This window comes from Salvelinus sp. IW2-2015, unplaced genomic scaffold, assembly GCF_002910315.2.
Source record: "Salvelinus sp. IW2-2015 unplaced genomic scaffold, ASM291031v2 Un_scaffold845, whole genome shotgun sequence".
In the NCBI taxonomy this organism is placed as follows: Eukaryota; Metazoa; Chordata; class Actinopteri; order Salmoniformes; family Salmonidae; genus Salvelinus; species Salvelinus sp. IW2-2015.
The window spans coordinates 139,965-160,705 of NW_019942627.1; the positions used below are offsets into that span (position 1 = coordinate 139,965).

The window sequence follows — 20,741 nt, forward strand, 5'->3', positions numbered from 1 at the left end:
GTGAAATTGATTCATCACTCCAGAGAACGTGTTTCCACTGCTCTAGAGTCCAATGGCGGCGAGCTTTACACCACTCCAATGACGCTTGCATTGCTTATGGTGATCTTAGCTTGTGTGCGACTGCTCCACCATGGAAACCCATTTGACCAATCCAGGAGTGCAAAGCTCTAAGAGATTTACCCAGAAAAGACTCACTGCTTTAATCACTGCCAAAGATACATTGAAACTGTATTGAGCTCAGTGGTGTGAATACTTATGTATTTCATTTAAATACATTTTCAAACATTTCTAAAAACTTGTTTTCACTTTGTCGTTATGGGGTGTGTGTGTGGTAGATGGAGGGGGAAATGTTTTTTATTTAAAACCATTTCGAATTCAGGCGATAACATGACAAAAAGTGGAATAAGTCAAGGGTATGAATACTTTCTTAAAGCACTATCCAACAAAGAGAACATACTCTCCATCCTCCTAGGTGCTGACTTGCTGCACCCTCGACAACTACTGTGATTATTATTATTTGACCATGCTGGTCATTTATGAACATATGAACATCTTGGCCATGTTCTGTTATAATTCTCCACCCGACACAGCCAGAAGAGGACTGGCACCCCTCATAGCCTGGTTCCTCTCTAGGTTTCTCTAGGTTTGGCATTTTAGTAGTTTTTCCTAGCCACCGTGCTTCTACACCTGCATTGCTTGCTGTTTGGGTTTTAGGCTGGGTTTCTGTACAGCACTTTGAGATATCAGCTGATGTAAGAAGCTATATAAATACATTTGATTTGATTTGATCCCTTGTCTCGCTAACTATTCACTGTCATGCAAATTACCCTGAAGAGGGACCGGCGGCTAACCGATTAACGGTTAACTTTAACATCCCAAAAAGGGAATAGTTTTGTTGGAGTGAATAGTTCAGAGTAACTATTTAACTTAACTTAGTTTGATTCACAGAGATTCTATGGGTTGATCTACTAATCTCTGCCCCCCCCCCCCCCTCCTCTTCCGCCCTGCAGCGAAATGGAGCCAGGGTGTGGGATGCAGCTGTGCCTGATGTTCCCCAGGACGAAAGCATTGACTTGTATCAAGTTATTCATAAGATGCGACACAAGAGGACGATTCCTCTGAGCCCCCTCTCTGAGGACGCCCGCCGATACAGAGAGCCCACCGAGGCGACCTGGGAAGGTTAGACATTTATTATTTTGGACTGCTAGTGAGCTCTTGTGATGACGGAGCGGTCTTTGATATGATCATCTAACCGTCCTTCCCAGAGTTCTCTGCTCTCATCCCTACAAAGAGGGATACCTGAAATCCTCTGGGCTGCTGCCCTAGCACTGTATACAGAGCTCTGAGGAGATAGAGATATCTATGCCCACGCTAACCCACAGTGTCTCTATGCCCAGCGCTAACCACAGTTCTCATGCCAGCGCTAACCACAGTGTCTCCATGGCCCAGCGCTAACCACAGTGTCTCTATAGCCCGGCACTAACCACAGTGCTCTATTGCCACGCTACCACAGTGTCTCTATGGCCCGGCGCTAACCACAGTGTCTCTTATGGCCAGCGCTAACCACAGTGTCTCTATGGTCCCAGCCTACCACAGTGTCTCTATGGCCCGCGCTAACCACCAGTGTCTCTATGCCCGGCGCAACCACAGGTCTTCACCCGCGCTAACCACAGTCTCTATGCCCGGGCTAACCACAGTGTCTCTATGGCCCGGCGCTAACCACAGTTCGCTATGGCCGCGTAACCACAGTTCTCTATGCCTGCCTTAACCACAGTGTCTCTATGCCGGCGCTAACCACCAGTGTCTCTATGGCCGCGCTAACCACAGTGTCTCCATGGCCCGCGGCGCAACCACAGTGTCTCTATTCCCGGCGCTAACCACAGTGTCTCTATGCCCGGCGCTAACCACAGTGTCTTGCCACGCTAACCACAGTGTCTCTATAGCGCCCACGCCTAACCACAGTGTCTCTATGGCCCGGCGCTAACCACAGTGTCTCTATGGCCCGGCGCTAACCACAGTGTCCTATGGGCCGCGTAACCACAGTTCTCGTATGCCCGGCGCTAACCACATTCCTATGCCCGCGCTAACCACATGTCTCTATGGCCCGCTACCACAGTGTCTCTATGCCCGCCTAACCACAGTGTCTCTATGCCCGGCGCTAACACAGTGTCTCTATGGCCCCTAACCACGTACTAGCTACTTATTAAACCACCAGTTTTTAGTTGAGTTTATACACACTTTTCAATAGTCCAAGGTTCACTCCTTGAATACGTTTCTCTAGGTAAGTTTTACATTTGTCCCAAGTATTTTATTTCAGGACTATCCTTGGAAGATTAATGTAATCATATATGAGACTTATTAAACCTATCATATAAGGGAACTTAAAGTATACATAATATAACAACTTACACTGCCATAAATGGAAGGACAAAAAAGTAAAATGTTTTATGGCACCTGATTGTACAAATCTGTCAAGAACCACACCATGATAAAAGGGTTAAACATAGTTTTAAATCAACTCATGAAGTTTATTGAATATTGCTATGAACCCCCCCCCCATCGCTCCACCCTTCTAGCTTAATATAATTACATGGGGGTCAATGACTTATTAACAGCTGTAACAAGTTTGTCAGTGTAGGAAATCCTCACTGGTACCCTAGTGTTTATAGAAAGACCCATATGTATATCTACCACTGGGAAGAGAGGGAGGCAGTATGGCCTGAACTCTATATATATCTACCACTGAGGAGAGAGAGGAGGCAGTATGGCCTGAACTACTATATATACTACCACTGGGAAGAGAGAGGAGGCACTATGGCCTGAACTCATATACAGTGGGGCAAAAAAGTATTTAGTCAGCCACCAATTGTGCAAGTTCTCCCACTTAAGAAGATGAGCGAGGCCTGTAATTTTCATCATAGGTACACTTCAACTATGACAGACAAAATGAGAAAAAAAATCCAGAAAATCACATTGTAGGATTTTTATGAATTTATTTGCAAATTATGGTGGAAAATAAGTATTGGTTCAATAACAAACAAGCAAGATTTCTGGCTCTTCACAGACCTGTAACTTCTTCTTTAAGAGGCTCCTCTGTCCTCCACTCTCTATGCGCCGGGCCTTCACGGAGTTACATAATTTTCCAGAGAACGAATAGAGCTGGAATAGGACTACTAGGATGTTGTGCTGTATCTTTATAGGACTACTGGATGTTGTGTTGTATCTGTTATAGGACTACTGGATGTTGTGTGTATCTGTATAGGACTACTAGGATGTTGTTTGTATCTGTTATAGGACTACTAGGATGTTGTATCTGTTACGGACTACTAGAAGTTGTGCTGTATCTATGATGTTTATAGGGCTACTGGGATGTTGTGCTGTATCTGTTATAGGACTACTGGGATGTTGTGCTGTATCTATGATGTTATAGGACTACTGGATGTTGTGTTGTATCTTTATAGACTACTGGGATGTTGCTGTATACTATGATGTTATAGGACTACTGGGATTTGTGCTGATCTATGATTTATAGGACTACTGGGATGTTGTTTGTATCTATGATGTTATAGGACTACTGGGATGTTGTACTAGGATGTACTAGGATGTTGTGCTGTATCTGTTATAGGACTACTGGGATGTTGTGCTGTATCTGTTATAGGACTACTGGATGTTGTTTGTATCTATGATGTTATAGGACTACTAGGATGTTGTGTTGTATCTGTTATAGGACTACTGGGATGTTGGTGCTGTATCTGTTTAGGACTACTGGATTTGTGCTATCTAGGATGTTATAGGACTACTAGGATGTTGTGTTGTATCTGTTATAGGACTACTGGGATGTTGTGCTGTATCTAGGATGTTATAGGACTACTGGGATGTTGTGCTGTATCTGTTATAGGACTACTAGATGTTGTGCTGTATCTGTTATAGCTACTGGGATGTTGTGTTGTATCTGTATAGGACTACTAGGATGTTGTGCTTTATCTGTTATAGGACTACTAGGATGTTGTGTTGTATCTGTTTATAGGACTACTAGGATTGTTGTATCTGTTATCGGACTACTAGGATGTTGTGCTGTATCTATGATGTTATAGGGCTACTGGATGTTTGCTGTATCTGTTATAGGATACTGGATGTTGTGCGTGTATCTATGATGTTATAGACTACTGGGATGTTGTGCTGTATCTGTTATAGGACTACTGGGATGTTGTGCTGTATCTATGATGTTATAGGAACTACTGGGATGTTGTGCTGTATCTATGATGTTATAGGACTACTGGGATGTTGTGTTGTATCTATGATGTTATAGGACTACTGGATGTTCTAGCTGATGGTACTAGGATGTTGTTGCTGTATCTGTTATAGGACTACTGGGATGTTGTGCTGTATCTGTTATAGGACTACTGGTATGTTGTGTGTATCTATGATGTATAGGACTACTAGGATGTTGTGTTGTATCGTTATAGGACTACTGGGATGTTGTGCTGTATCTTGTTATAGGACTACTGGATGTTGTCTGTATCTAGGATGTTATAGGACTACTAGGATGTTGGTGTGATCTGTTATAGGACTACTGGATGTTGTGCTGTATCTAGGATTTATAGGACTACTGGGATGTTGTGCTGTATCTGTTATAGGACTACTAGGATGTTTGCTGTATCTGTTTATAGGGCTACTGGGATGTTGTGTTGTATCTGTTATAGGACTACTAGGAGTTGCTTATCTGTTATAGGACTACTAGGATGTTGTGCTGTATCTAGGATGTTATAGGACTACTAGGATGTTGTGCTGTATCTGTTATAGGACTACTAGGATGTTGTGCTGTATCTGTTATAGGACTACTAGGATGTTGTGCTGTATCTAGGATGTTATAGGACTACTGGGATGTTGTGCTGTATCTGTTATAGGACTACTAGGATGTTGTGCTGTATCTGTTATAGGACTACTAGGATGTTGGGCTGTATCTATGATGTTATAGGACTACTGGGATGTTGTGCTGTATCTGTTATAGGACTACTGGGATGTTGGGCTGTATCTATGATGTTATAGGACTACTGGGATGTTGGGCTATATCTATGATGTTATAGGACTACTGGGATGTTGGGCTATATCTATGATGTTATAGGACTACTAGGATGTTGTGTTTTATCTGTTATAGGACTACTGGGATGTTGTGCTTTATCTTGTGTATCCTTGTCTCAATTGTTTGCCTAATTTATGTAGGGGTCGGCCAGAGGAAAATGCCATTCACAACAGGAAACGCCCGAGGATTGATTATCCAGCAGAGTTCCCACAGAGACCAGGTTACTATTACTACCATATGAATTGGTACAGTATGAAAATGATCTGTGTCCCTAATGACACCCTATTCCCTACATAGTGCACTACTTTAGACCAGAGCCCTATGGAACCCTATTCCCTATATAGTGCACTACTTTAGACCAGAGCCCTATGGAACCCTATATAGAGCACTACTTTAGACCAGAGCCCTATGGAACCCTATTCCCTATATAGTGCACTACTTTAGACCAGAGCCCTATGGAACCCTATATAGTGCACTACTTTTGACCTGCGCCCGCCCACCATTTTGAGCACATGACTACTTATTGTATTGGTGCAGTATGTTGTTTATTATAAGGACAGGAAATGCCAACCCGATGGTCAGCCATGCGCAGCAGATCGCCTGCTGTGTTAGGAACGACCGATGGCGCCAGAACATGTGGAGTCGTCACGGGTCTCATTTATCAACCGTGTCAACATTCAGTATTAAATTCTGGACCTGGAGATTTTAGGATTTGCGTGCGGCCCAAATTATTGGGGATTTATTTAACTGTCGCACACGACATATAAATAAGCATGTTTTCATTGATAAATCAGAGCCATATTTGTGAGGGCGTGAACGAGCACTACACAACCCTGCCTGAAGCTCTCCACATCCTGTCGTAACTAAAACACCCTCCATTCTCCTTCTATGGTAACAAACACCCTCCATTCGCCTTCTATGGTAACTAAAACACCCTCCATTCACCTTCTATGGTAACAACAACACCCTCCATTCACCTTCTATGGTAACTAAAACACCCTCCATTCTCCTTCTATGGTAACTAAAACACCCTCCATTCGCCTTCTATGGTAACTAAAACACCCTCCATCCTCCTTCTATGGTAACTAAAACACCCTCCATTCGCCTTCTATGGTAACTAAAACACCCTCCATCCTCCTTCTATGGTAACAACACCCTCCATTCACCTTCTATGGTAACTAAAACACCCTCCATCCTCCTTCTATGGTAACTAAAACGGCCTCATTTGCTGTTTGATTTGGAAATTCTTTAAAGTAAATGCTTACAGGCCACGCTGGTGAAAAATAACAATGATTGTTCAATATTTCATTTATCAATTGATGTTTCTATGGCCTGCCTTGGTTTAGGCTCTGAGATCAATAGATTGTGTTTCTACGTCCTGCCATTATTATAATTCTGGTGCGTCGAAACACCTGTTTTGTGATTTGCGTGGAGATACGCACGCTTTCCCGTCAACTTAAAAAATAAAAATAAAAATACCGACCTTTGTGGGGAAGAAATGGTGCACGCAAGGTTCAGAGTATTTTTTTTTGTGTGCGCACACCTTGATAAATGTGGCCCCCAGGAAATAAACAGAAAAACGATGGCCGATGTTCAGCGGTCGGAGGTGATTTAGACGGCCACCTGCTGCGGATTGGCCCAACGTTGGTGTTGGTCTGTCTTGTCCTTTTTTATTGGTAACAGTATCTGAATGATAGAATGTGCTGTTGGAAACCTACTCGGGAGTTTCAAATGAAAGCTCATTGGATCCATTCATACCACCATATGGACAAAAAGGTTGAAGCCCAATCCAGATGAACGATGTCTACTGTTACTATGGGTTACTGTAGGTGCAAGGGACTGCTGTCTGAATTGCACTTCATATGACCTAATGGTATTGTAATGTTTTCCACTCTTTGGGATGGTATTGTTATTAATCAGAGTATGGTTTATATCGCACAATGTTAAGTAGTATATTATCTATTCTTTTAAAGTGGGTGTTCATAAGTACTGATTTCTAGATATTATTGACTATTGGTATGTGACTAATATCAGGACCAAACGTTTAGGAAACCAGAGCTAGTGTATCTTTGTAGATGGAGAGGTGTTACATAGGGACATAACTCGCCAGTCAGAGTAAATCAGCTTTTCTCTCTCCGTACAGGCTTTACACCGGACCCTCGTAACCCGCCAGTTGACCGGTAAGTACCTCGCAACAGACTCACCCTTGACCCCAAATCTAAACCCTCTAGCCCATAGGCACTTGTGTAGCTTGGAGAGGATTGGGTAAGCAATACAGTAAACCTTTCACCTGGCCTATCAAAAGGGCAAGACAAAGCTGGCACCATATTGCTTCCATCAATCCAAGCCTCTTAGTGCTCCACAAGTGACAAGTGGTCGATTTAGGACACATGGTTCCTCTCCACCAATCATTCCCAAGTATTCCTCTCTCCGCCAATCCTTTCCTTGCCCTTCCTCTCTCCACCAATCCTTCCCAACCCCTTGCCCTCCCACAACCAATAATCAGTAAGTTCATTTTTCTCCAAGGCGGTTCCCCACTGCAGTAAGAAGAGATGTTTTTCTCAATGGGGTGAGTTCAGGGATACCCTGTTATCGATTTCAATGATGTATTAAACCGTCATCGATTTTAACATGATCCCCAGTTCTATTGATAGTAACATGTGGTTAATATGATCCTCAGTTCTATTGATAGTAAAATGTGGTTAATTTGATCCCCAGTTATATTGATAGTAACATGTGGTTAATATGATCCTCAGTTCTATTGATAGTAACATGTGGTTAATATGATCCCAGTTTATTGATAGTTAACATGTGGTTAATATGATCCTCAGTTCTATTGATAGTAAATGTGGTTATATGGATCCCCAGTTATATTGATAGTAACATGTGGTTAATATGATCCTCAGTTCTATTGATAGTAACATGTGGTTAATATGATCCTCAGTTCTATTGATAGTAACATGTGGTTAATATGATCCTCAGTTCTATTGATAGTAACATGTGGTTAATATGATCCTCAGTTTCTATTGATAGTAACATGTGGTTAATATGATCCTCAGTTCTATTGATAGTAACATGTGGTTAATATGATCCTCAGTTCTATTGTAGTAAACGTGGTTAATATGATCCTCAGTTCTATTGATAGTAACATGTGGTTAATATGATCCTCAGTTCTATTGATAGTAACATGTGGTTAATATGATCCTCAGTTCTATTGATAGTAACATGTGGTTAATATGATCCTCAGTTCTATTGATAGTAACATGTGGTTAATATGATCCTCAGTTTATATTGATAGTAAATGTGGTTAATATGATCTCAGTTCTATTGATAGTAACATGTGGTTAATATGATCCTCAGTTCTATTGATAGTAACATGTGGTTAATATGATCCTCAGTTCTATTGATAGTAACATGTGGTTAATATGATCCTCAGTTCTATTGATAGTAACATGTGGTTAATATGATCCTCAGTTCTATTGATAGTAACATGTGGTTAATATGATCCTCAGTTCTATTGATAGTAACATGTGGTTAATTGATCCCAGTTCTATTGATAGTAACATGTGGTTAATTTGATCCCCAGTTATATTGATAGTAACATGTGGTTAATTTGATCTCCAGTTATATTGATAGTAACATGATGTGGTTAATATGATCCTCAGTTCTATTGATAGTAACATGATGTGGTTAATTTGATCCAGTTCTATTGATAGTAACATGATGTGTTTAATATGATCCTCAGTTCTATTGATAGTAACATGATGTGGTTAATTTGATCCCAGTTCTATTGATAGTAACATGATGTGGTTAATATGATCCTCAGTTCTATTGATAGTAACATGATGTGGTTAATTTGTTCCCAGTTCTATTGATAGTAACATGATGTGGTTAATTTGATCCCAGTTCTATTGATAGTAACATGATGTGGTTAAATTTGATCCCCAGTTCTATTGATAGTAACATGATGTTGGTTAATTTGATCCCCAGTTCTATTGATAGTAACATGATGTGGTTATTTGATCCCCAGTTCTATTGATGTAACATGATGTGGTTAATTTGATCCCAAGTTCTATTGATAGTAACATGATGTGGTTAATTTGATCCCCAGTTCTATTGATAGTAACATGTGGTTAATTTGATCCCAGTTCTATTGATAGTAACTGATGTGGTTAATTGATCCCCAGTTCTATTGATAGTAACATGATGTGGTTAATTTGATCCCCAGTTCTATTGATAGTAACATGATGTGGTTAATTGATCCCCATTCTATTGATAGTAGTAACATGTGGTTAATTTGATCCCAGTTCTATTGATAGTAACATGATGTGGTTAATTTGATCCCCAGTCTACAACGATTCATGAGAGAGTTCCACCACACAATTGGTCAGCCTACTCCTTGGCAAGGAATGGTATGTTAACAATTGATTTAGAATGTACATGTTACATGTTCTAGAATCTACAGCAGATGCCAAATGTTCTAGAATCTACAGCAGATGCCAAATGTTCTAGAATCTACAGCAGATGCCAAATGTTCTAGAATCTAAAGCAGATGCCAAATGTTCTAGAATCGGTCCTTGGCCCCCGCCCTCCCCCCCTGGAATCAGCTGTGTAGTGCTCGGGCAAAAACTAAAACGTGCACCTGGGGGGGGGGGGGTTGATTTTGGAAAAACCCTCAAAAAGGTGTCGCCATAGTCTAGAACCGATAGGAACGTCGACTGAATAATCTGCTTTCTACTATTTAGCGACAGGCAGGACCCATTTCTATAGAAGAAACCTAGTTTTATTGTCATCTTCTTAACTAATTCATCAATATGCTATCCAGATGCCCAGATATTTGTAAGCAGTATGGACACCATCCAAAATACATATGCTTAAATCACCAGAATTGTTTTATGCCGTCTAGAGAACAACATATATACTGAACAAATATATAAACACAACATGTAAAGTGTTGGTTTCATGAGCTGAAATGGAAGAACCCAGCATTTTTCCATACACACAAAAAGCGTATTTCTCTCAGATTCTGTGTACATTTTTTTTTATATCCCTGTTAGTGAGCATTTCTCCTTTGCCAAGATAATCCATCCACCTGACAGGTGTGGCATATCAAGAAACTGATTAAACAGCATGATCATCACACCTGCACCTTGTGCTGGGGACAATAAAAGGCCACTCGAAAATTTACACTGAAGTCTCAAGTTTTGAGGGAGTGTACAACTGGCATGCTAACTGCAGGAATGTCCACCAGAGCTGTTTTGCCAGAGAATTGAATGTGCATTTCTCTACCATAAGCCACTCCCAACATCGTTTTAGAGAATTTGTCAGTAAGTCCAACCGGCCTCACAAACACAGACCACTTGTAACCACACCAGCCCAGGACCTCCACATCCGGCTTCTTCAACTGCGGGATCTTCTGAGACCAGCCACCTGGACAGCTGATGAAACTTTCTGCACAAACTGTCAGAAACCGTCTCAGGGAAGCTCATCTGCGTGCTCGTCATCCACACCAGGGTCTTGACCTGACTGCAGTTCGGCGTCTTGACCGACTTCAGTGGGCAAATATTCACCTTCGATGGCCAGTGGCACGTTGGAGAAGTGTGCTATTCACAGATGAATCCCGGTTTCAACTGTACCGGGCAGATGTCAGACAGTATGTATGGCGTCATGTGGGCGAGCGGTTTGCTGACGTCAACGTTGTGAACAGAGTGCCCCATGGTGGGGTTATGGTATGGGCAGGCATAAGCTATTGACAATGAACGCTTATTTTATCGATGGCATTTTGAATGCACAGAGATACCGTGACGAGCGCCTGAGGCCCATTGTCCTGCCATTCATTCGCCGCCATCACTTCATGTTTCAGCATGATAATGCACGGCCCCCCCATGTCGCAAGGATCTGGACACAATTCCTGGAAGCTGAAAATGTCCCAGTCCCATGGCCTACATACTCACCCGACATGTCACCCATTGAGCATGTTTGGGATGCTCTGGATCGAGGCGTACAACAGCGCGTTCCAGTTCCCGCCAATTCGCTCAGCTGTTGAAGAGGAGTGGAACAACATTCCACGGGCCACATTCAACAGCCTGATCAACTCTGTGCGAATGAGACAAATAGTGGTCACACCAGATACTGACTGGTTTTCTGATCCACGCCCCTTTTTTGGGGGGGGGGTGTCTGTGACCAACAGATGCATATCTGTATTCCCAGTCATGTGAAATCCATAGATTAGGACCTAATTAATTTATTTCAATTGTCTGATTTCCTCAGTAAAATCTTAGAAATTGTTGCATGTTGCGTTTTTATATAATTGTACCTGCATTCAATACAAATTTCAGGTCAGTTAAATGTTTCTGTAATACAATGAAGGCAGACTAGTTCAGATAAAGGCTGGACAACCGTGGGGACAATAGCATACACAACACTATCATCAGCATACAAGTGCAGGTACAACAAATGTTTTGGACAAGTCGATATTGTGAATGTAAAAAAAGTACAGGACCCAGAATCGACCCCTGCAGGACACCTTTCGTAATATCCAGGAAACCTGGCCTAATGGTTCTGTTCTAGGTAATCTTGTATCTATTCCAATTCAAGCCAACCCCATGGTATTTTCTAATAGGTTTCCTGTTGAACATGGCATGTTTATATTAGAGACTCCGTCTGATCTGAAATCAGCTGTGGGCTTGGACTGATTCATGTAAATGCCAAAGTTTGACTTAAAATATGGATTTTATAGTAACTCTCCTCAAACCAATGCAGACGTTCTGGTTACAACTGAATCTTGGCTAAAGAAGTCTATGCCGGACTCTGTGTTTCTGACTTATGTTTTTAGATCTGATAGTTGGCAGAAGGGGGGCTCACTCTACACACAATACCCCATAATGACATCACAATACCCCATAATGACATCACGATACCCCATAATGACATCACGATACCCCATAATGACATCACGATACCCCATAACGACATCACAATACCCCATAACGACAAAGTGAAAACAAGTTTTTAGACATTTTTGCAAACGTATTCAAATTAGAAAAGTTACATTATTTACGTAAGTATTCAGACCCTTTGCTAATGAGACTCGAAATTGAGCTCAGGTGCATCCTGTTGCCATTGATCATCCTTAAGATGTTTCTACAACTTGATGAGAGTCCACCTGTGGTAAATTCAAATTGATTGGACACGATTTGGAAGCAGGATGCACCTGAGCAATCTGGGGAGAAGGGCCTTGGTCAGCGAGGTGACCAAGAACACGTTGGTCAATCTGACAGAGCTTCAGAGTTCCTCTGTGGAGATGGGAGAAACTTCCAAAAGGGCAACCATCTCTGCAGCACTCCACCAATCAGGCCTTTTATGGTAGAGTGGCCAGACGGAAGCCACTCTTCAGTAAAAGGCAACATCACAGCCCACTTGGAGTTTACCAAAAGGCACCTAAAGACTCTGACCATGAGAAACAAGATTCTCTGGTCTGATGAAATCAAGCTTGAAATATTTGGCCAGAATGCCGTGCATCACATCAGGAGGAAACCTGGCACCATCCCTACGGTGAAGCATGGTGGTGGCAGCATCATGTTGTGGGGATGTTATTCAGCAGAAGGGACTGGGAGACTAATCAGGATCGAGGTAAAACTGAACGGAGCAAAGTACAGACAGATCATTGATGAAAACCTGCCCCAGAGCGCTCAGGATCTCAGACTGGGACGAAGGTTCACCTTCCAACACGACAATGACCCTAAGCACACAGCCAAGACAACGCAAGAGGGGCTTGGGTGCAAATCTCTGAATGTCCTTCAGTGGCTCAGCCAGAGCCCGGACTTGAAACTGATGAACGTCTCTGGAGTGACCTGAAAATAGCTGTCTAGCGACGCTCCCCATCCAACATGACAGAGCTTTTTTTAATGTTTCAATTTAATCTTTATTTAACTAGGCAAGTCCGTTTAAGAACAAATTCTTATTTACAATGACGGCCTACGCCGGCCAAACCCGTACGACACTGGGCCAATTGTGCGCCGCCCTATGGGACTCCAAATCACGGCCAGATATGATAAAAGTGTGCCAAGCTTGTAGCGTCATACCCAAGAAGACTCGAGGCTGTAATCGCTGCCAAATGTGCTTCAACAAAGTACTGAGTAAAGAGTCTGAATACTTATGTAAATGTGATATTTGCGTTATTTTTAATAAGTTAGCAAAAATTTAAATAAACTGTTTTTGTTTTGTCATCATGGTGTGGTGTGTAAATTGATGAGAAAACAAAATTTGGAAAAAGGCAAGGGGTCTGAATACTTTCCGTATGCACTGTAAATACAGAGCAATTTAAATGTTTCTGTATCCTTCACCACCTTTGTCCCAAAGCTATTTGAATGTCTAGTCCTAAATGTGGGACTTGGTAAAAAAATTCCCATCTGACGCTAGTGGGAATTTATCATACCACTGCAGGCTTACTTCTGAAGCTAAGCAGGGTTGGTCCCTGAATGGGAGACCAAATGCTGCTGGAAGTGGTGTTGGAGGCACTCTTCTCTCTGGTCTAATAAAATCAATCAATCAAGTTTATTTTATCAATCAATCAAGTTTATTTTATATAGCCCTTCGTACATCAGCTAATATCTCGAAGTGCTGTACAGAAACCCAGCCTAAAACCCCAAACAGCAAGCAATGCAGGTTGTTAGAAGCACGGTGGCTAGGAAAAACTCCTAGAAAGGCAAAACCTAGGAAGAAACCTAGAGAGGAACCAGGCTATGAGGGGTGGCCAGTCCTCTTCTGGCTGTGCCGGGTGGAGATTATAAACAGAACATGGCCAAGATGTTCAAAATGTTCATAAATGACAAGCATGGTCAAATAATAATCAGGAATAAATGTCAGTTGGCTTTTCATAGCCGATAATTAAGAGTTGAAAACAGCGGTCTGGGACAGGTAGGGGTTCCATAACCGCAGGCAGAACAGTTGAAACTGGGACAGCAGCAAGGCCAGGTGGACTGGGGACAGCAAAGGAGTCATCATGCCGGTAGTCCTGACGTATGGTCCTAGGGCTCAGTTCCTCCGGAAGAGAGAAAGAAAGAGAGAGGGAGAGAATTAAGAGAGAGCATACTTAAATTCCACACAGGACACTGGATAAGACAGGAGAAGTACTCCAGGTATAACCAACTGGCCCTAGCCCCCGAACAAACTACTGCAGCATAAATACTGGAGGTGAGACAGGAGGGGTCAGGAGACACTGTGGCCCCATCCGATGATACCCCCGGACAGGGCCAAACAGGCAGGATATAACCCCACCCTTTTGCCAAAGCACAGCCCCCGCACCACTAGAGGGATATCTTCAACCACCACTTACAATCCTGAGACAAGGGCGAGTATAGCCCCCAAAGATCTCACCACAGCACAAACCAAGGGGGGGCGCCAACCCAGACAGGAAGATCACGTCAGTAACTCAACCCACTCAAGTGACGCACCCTCCTAGGGACGGCATGAAAGAGCACCAGTAAGCCAGAGACTCAGCCCCTGTAATAGGGTTAGAGGTAGAGAATCCCAGTGGAGGGGAACCGGCCAGGCAGAGACAGCAAGGCGGTTCGTTGCTCCAGAGCTTTCCGTTCACCTTCACACTCCTGGGCCAGACTACACTCAATCATATGACCTACTGAAGAGATAAGTCTTCAGTAAAGACTTAAAAGGTTGAGACCGAGTCTGCGTCTCTCACATGGGTAGGCAGACCATTCCATAAAAATGGAGATCTATAGGAGAAAATATCCCATCACGGTCACCTAATCATCCCCAGTTTACAATTGGCTCATCCATCTCCCCCCTCCTCCTCTCCCCTGTAACTATTCCCCAGGTCGTTGCTGCAAATGAGAATGTGTTCTCAGTCAACTTGTGAAATAAAAATATCGATCTCCCTCTGCCTTCATTATGTGCTTTCAGTAAATTGTCTGACGGGATGTCTAACTATGCTCAATCTGATTGGCTGATAGTGTGTGATCTTCATCTAGATTGGTTGATGCCAGTATCCGATGGACTGAGAGATATTTGTACTGCGCTAAATCAAACTCTGCTGAGAACTAAACCAACTCGCCCCAGCTTTTCACCCTGAAAAAGCTACTCTTTAGATATTATTACAACAAATTCCCCTCCAGAAGTTTACAGCCAATGGGGTATTTGCCAACGAGTTCAGTAACCATTGTTCCGTTTCCTGTATAAAAGATGTTAAACTGCCCTAAATCTCGCGTTATTACAAAGAGACATTGTAGGAATTTTAATGAGACACATTTTTTTGTCTGAGCTGGGGTGGTTGTGTCGACTCACTGACTCGGATCAGGCCCTTAATTGTTTTATTTCCCCGTTTAACTATGTTGCAGATAAACATGCACCATACAAAAGGCTAAAGGTAAAAGACTGATCTAATCCTCGGTTTACGCATGAATTGCCTGAGAAATTACAGGAAAGAAATGCATCTTGGGCTAAGACTAGACGGACTGATTATACATCTGATTGGCAGTCTTTCGGACATTTGAGAAATAGATGTCCATCCCTGATTTTTAAAAACAATATCAACATATTCCTTGAATTGTATATCAGAGAGTGGTGGTAATCCAGCCAACTTCTGGAAAGTGGTCAAATATTTGACTGCCTCTGGTCCCATACCAGACACAATTGACATTTTGTGGTGCTTTTAATAACCATTTTTGCTTCAGCAGGCCACCTGTTTGAAATGATAGTCTCTGAAAATTCATCTCATTCCACTAGAGGGAGACCTTTAGTCACCTCAGAACAGATCATCATTCTGTACAAACAGACTAACATATTTTATTTTCACTTCAACCACTTGGTGTCTATGATGTACTAAGTGCTTTGGTACAGAGTGATGTTAATTAAACCAAAGGTGATCCACTTCTAACTGCAGTATAAAACCATAGGAGCTGATTCACTTGATTCACTTCTAACTGCAATACAGATTGATGTTAGTTAAACCATAGTAGCTGATTCACTTCTAACTGCAGTATAAAACAATAGGAGCTGATTTATTTGATTCCTTCTAACTGCAGTATTAAACCATAGGAGCTGATTCACTTGATTCCTTCTAACTGCAGTACAGATTGATGTTAATTAAACCATAGGAGCTGATTTCATGATTCCTCTAACTGAGTGCAGATTGATGTTAATTAAACCATAGGAGCTGATTCACTTTGATTCCTTCTAACTGCAGTATTAAAACCATAGGAGCTTGATTCACTTGATTCCTTCTAACTGCTAGTTATTAAAACCATAGGAGCTGATTCACTTGATTCCTTCTAACTGCAGTACAGATTGATGTTAATTAAACCATAGAGGCTGGATTCACTTTGATTCCTTCTAACTGCAGTACAGATTTGATGTTAATTAAAACCATAGGAGCTGATTCACTGAATTTCCTTCTAACTGCAGTATAAAAACCATAGGAGCTGATTCACTTGATTCCTAACTGCACTCTGCTCCACTTACTGCAGAACCACTGAAGCTATATATATTTTGACTTGACAATTGTTTCTGGTGATGTCCCTAAGATATGTCTTTCCCCTACATAAAGGACGAGATCTTCTGACTTCGTCATTTGGAATTTGGACGGTAGTTATCTTGCCTTTCAAACTTTTAGAATCTCTGGCCCAACTGTTTTTTTTTTTTTTACTTCCTCTATTCGTAATGTGCACCAATCGGTTTTAGACTTGGATATAGCAGTGTTTCAGCTGCTTGTTTCAGATCAGTGTCTGTACTGGTATAAACCTGTCAGCGTGTGTGTGTGTGTGTGGTGTGTGTGTGTGGTGTGTGTGTGTGTGTGTGTGTGTGTTGTATACATACATACACACAGCAGTATGTGGACATATATATATAATATATTATATTATATATATATATATATATATATATATATATATATATATATATATAGTGTGTATATATATACATTAGTGTTGATAAATCTCTATCTAGTTTCATATATCTACATCTCTATGGTTTGATAAATCAAAAGAGAAAAAGGCAGCTAAACGAAAGACCTGATTGGTCGAAACAGGTTGTCGTATGCGACCTTCTGTAATATAATAGGCTGATCTGCTCCTACCTTTTTTTTTTATACCTTTTTGTTGTTGTTGTGAATAGGTCACTGGAGTTTATCTGCATCACAATGGCCACTTTGTCTACCTGCCATTCAGGGGCCTGTTTCCCACTGACCTCTAAATCTAATAAGATGCTCCTTTTCATCTGTAGGCCCAGTACCCTGGGATGGAGCAGCCTCCTCACCACCCGTTCTACCAGAACCATCCTCCTCCTCCCCAGTCACATCCACCTTATGCTGGGCAACACCCTGTACCACACGACGCCCGCTTCAGAGAACCTGTACCACACGACGCCCGCTTCAGAGAACCTGTACCACACGACGCCCGCTTCAGAGAGAAGAGACTTGTCCGCTCTTTTAGCTCCAGCCTGGTAAAGCGTATTTCTGTCAGCTCTGATGTGACGATTACTTGTTTTAAAGAGGAAATTCATTAACACTTGGGAGGGCAGTGGAAGTTGATTAAAAAAACGCAACAACAAACATTTTTACAAATGAAGACTTAAGGGCTGAATTACTTTAGGTTTTTATCAATAAAGAAGCGCTTTTATCAACTTCCACTGAGTTGCTGGATATCCTCGTCACTTCAGTTTGCTCCTCATGCACCTTGTTTGGAGCGAGATAGTGTCAGTGTTCCCTTGCCTTTTGTAGTGACCACTTGTTTTACCATACGACGAAACTGTGGAAATGTTTCATTTAGTTTACAATACAGCTGTTATAAGTCGTTTGCTCCACTGAGCTCCTACTTGATAGGTGTCCAGTGGCCCAGCCTACCCAACAGAAGGGACTGTGCATTACCTATTCACATATCAAATGTTCGCTTCAATGTGTTAATATCCAGAGGGAGTATAACTAGTGAACACCACATCTCTCTCCCTCTTCAGCATGACTATGATATGCGAGTGGATGACTTCCTGAGACGGACCCAGGCTGTGGTGACCAGTCGCCGCAGCCGCCCACGGGAACGAGACAGGCAAAGGGAGCGAGAACGGCCCAGAGACGCCCGACGGGACCGAGATCGCGGACGCGACCGGGAGAGAGACAGGATCAGGGACAGGGAGAAGGAGAAGGAGAGGGGGCGCTACAGGAGATAAATCAGGGGGACTAAATCACGCAGCAAGTCCTGCGGTACTTTCTTTAACCGCGTTTCCTTTTTTAAAAATATGCTGTACCTTTTTAAGTGATTGTGTACCTTTTTTTTTTTTATGTTGTCAAGTCATCCGCTCATGTGTATCATGAATGCATTGTAACTGAACAAAGGCAATAACAGGAGAAGGGGTTTGGAGCGTCAAACTATTGCAGATGTGATGTTAGTTTGTGTTTTGTTTTTTCCTTAGACCCAGACAGACAGTAATGACTTTAAATGTTTTTAATGCCATATTGTCTTTATGTTGTTCATAATTGTACATGGTTCATATTAAGATCTTGCTACTTAAAGGGGTATAATTGAGTTGTACTGAATCTGTTGTAGCAAGTCCCTTTTTTACTGGCCTTTTAGTTTTCAAGCCATTTCATTTTTTTCTAGTGTTTTTGACTGGTCCAGAAGCAAAAAAAAAGCAATATTGTCTGTCTAGATCTTTATTTTCTGAAGTTTACATCCAGACTCTAATCAGTGCTGTAAGGCGATGAGAGATGTTTGCTTGGGGGGAGGGGAAAAAGTACAATGTTTTGAAGGTCTGTTTTGTACAACAAAAATACTGTGTATTTTACTACTGTCGTCAGTTGATAAGTAAAAGACTGGTCTGGATTGATTCACTTTATAGAAACTGTTTTTACTCAGAACTGAGTATATTTTTAAGGCATTCAAACCTTTATGAAACCAGTCATAACACCTTTGCGTGTTGAAGTATAATAAAAAGCTTTACATCACGTTGAACATCGGTCATAATCAATGATTCGTATATACTGATAGGGGGCGCTGTGTCGAAGCCACCATTGTAAAACATCTATTTATTTTGGCACATTTTATTTTATTACAGACACCTGTAAGAGTGTAAAGTGACCCCGTGCACATGTGCAGAAAGCCTATCGGTTAAGCGCGTTGGGCCAATAACAGAAATGTTGCTGGTTCGAATCCTCGACCGGACAAGATGGAAAAAATCTACCGTTCTGCCCTTGAACAAGGCAGTTAACCCCCAACAACAACTGCTCCCCTGGTACCAAGGACGTTGATTAAGGCAGCCCCCCACACACCTCTCTGATTTAGAGGGGTTGGGTTAAATGCTGAAGACATTTCAATTAAACGCGTTGTTGTGCAACTGACTAGGTGTCCCCTTTCTCTGTGTGACTGAGAGATAAGTTTTTGCGGTGCTGCTGGTGGCTACGTCATTTTGCTGAGTCAACCTTTTAAAGCAGCCTTAACGTATGGTTGTTAATGGTGGGTCGCGACTCTGTCAGAGGAAATGTATAATTTCATTTAATTACTGGAATTGATTTGGCCAAGTGCATCTGCGGTCTCGGCTCAGTTTGGCCGCTGTGTGAGAGGGAGATAACCCGTGTGCTTCGCGGTTCACCAGATCTTTTTTTCTGCAGTTTTGTTGAAGAAGCAGCAGATGATGCCCTGTCAGCCACTGACTTGTCATTCCCACTCGCCATCACTCACCGCTGTCATCAAATGGACTCATGCTATCCGCAACTTCTGACTGAGCTCAAGTGTTATGAATACGCAAATACAGGAATAAGTTTCTCTCTCTTTCATACAAACTTTAGAGAAATAACGAGGAGCGTGTTTTGTGCGCGGAAGTGCTTTAACCTTTAGTAAGGACTCTCTTAAAACGAACAAATTAATAAAACGACTCGTCCTGACCAAACATCCACAGCATGATGGTAAACCCAGGGATTTCTTTCAGAACGGGGCAGAATGCTTCAGGAAACAGTGCTTCGACAGCGGAAAAGTAAGTCAACTAGCAAGGCATTGTTGTCATTTTATAACAGGTGATGATAAGCAGAAATAAAGGAGTACTAACTCATAGTAGGAAATGTGAGTTTCTCTTTCAAACAATCCCCTGGCCTTGTAAATTACACAGCTAATAGCTAACATTAGCCAAAGCAAGCTAGCTAGTTATTGATGGTGCAACCCATAGTAACAGTACAGATGGAAAAATGATCAGACCTGCTGTACATCTCACTGTAGAAATGATCAGGCCTACTGTACATCTTACTGTAGAAATGATTAGGCCTACTGTACATCTCACTGTAGAAATGATCAGGCCTACTGTACATCTCACTGTAGAAATGATCAGGCCTACTGTACATCTCACTGTAGAAATTATCAGGCCTACTGTACATCTCACTGTAGAAATGATCAGGCCTACTGTACATCTCACTGTAGAAATGATCAGGCCTACTGTACATCTCACTGTAGAAATGAATCTAACATGTGGCAGGAAAACCGTCCCCAGGCTGTACCGTTGACACTAGGCAAGATGGGCCGTGGATTTTGCCTCAACATGATGCAACAGGAACTGGGATTTGTCTAACCAGGCAATGTCTTTCCACTCCTCAGTTGTCCAGTGTTCCTGACTCTGCCATCAGCATGACGCAACAGGAACTGGGATTTGTCTAACCAGGCCA

At 42.1% G+C, this 20,741-nt stretch overlaps 1 pseudogene; it reads left to right on the forward strand.

Annotated features, from left to right (window-relative positions):
• Window positions 1–19,044, forward strand: part of LOC112069002 (YTH domain-containing protein 1-like) — a 42,112-nt pseudogene extending 23,068 nt beyond the window's left edge.
• The last annotated feature ends 1,697 nt before the right edge of the window (window positions 19,045–20,741 follow it).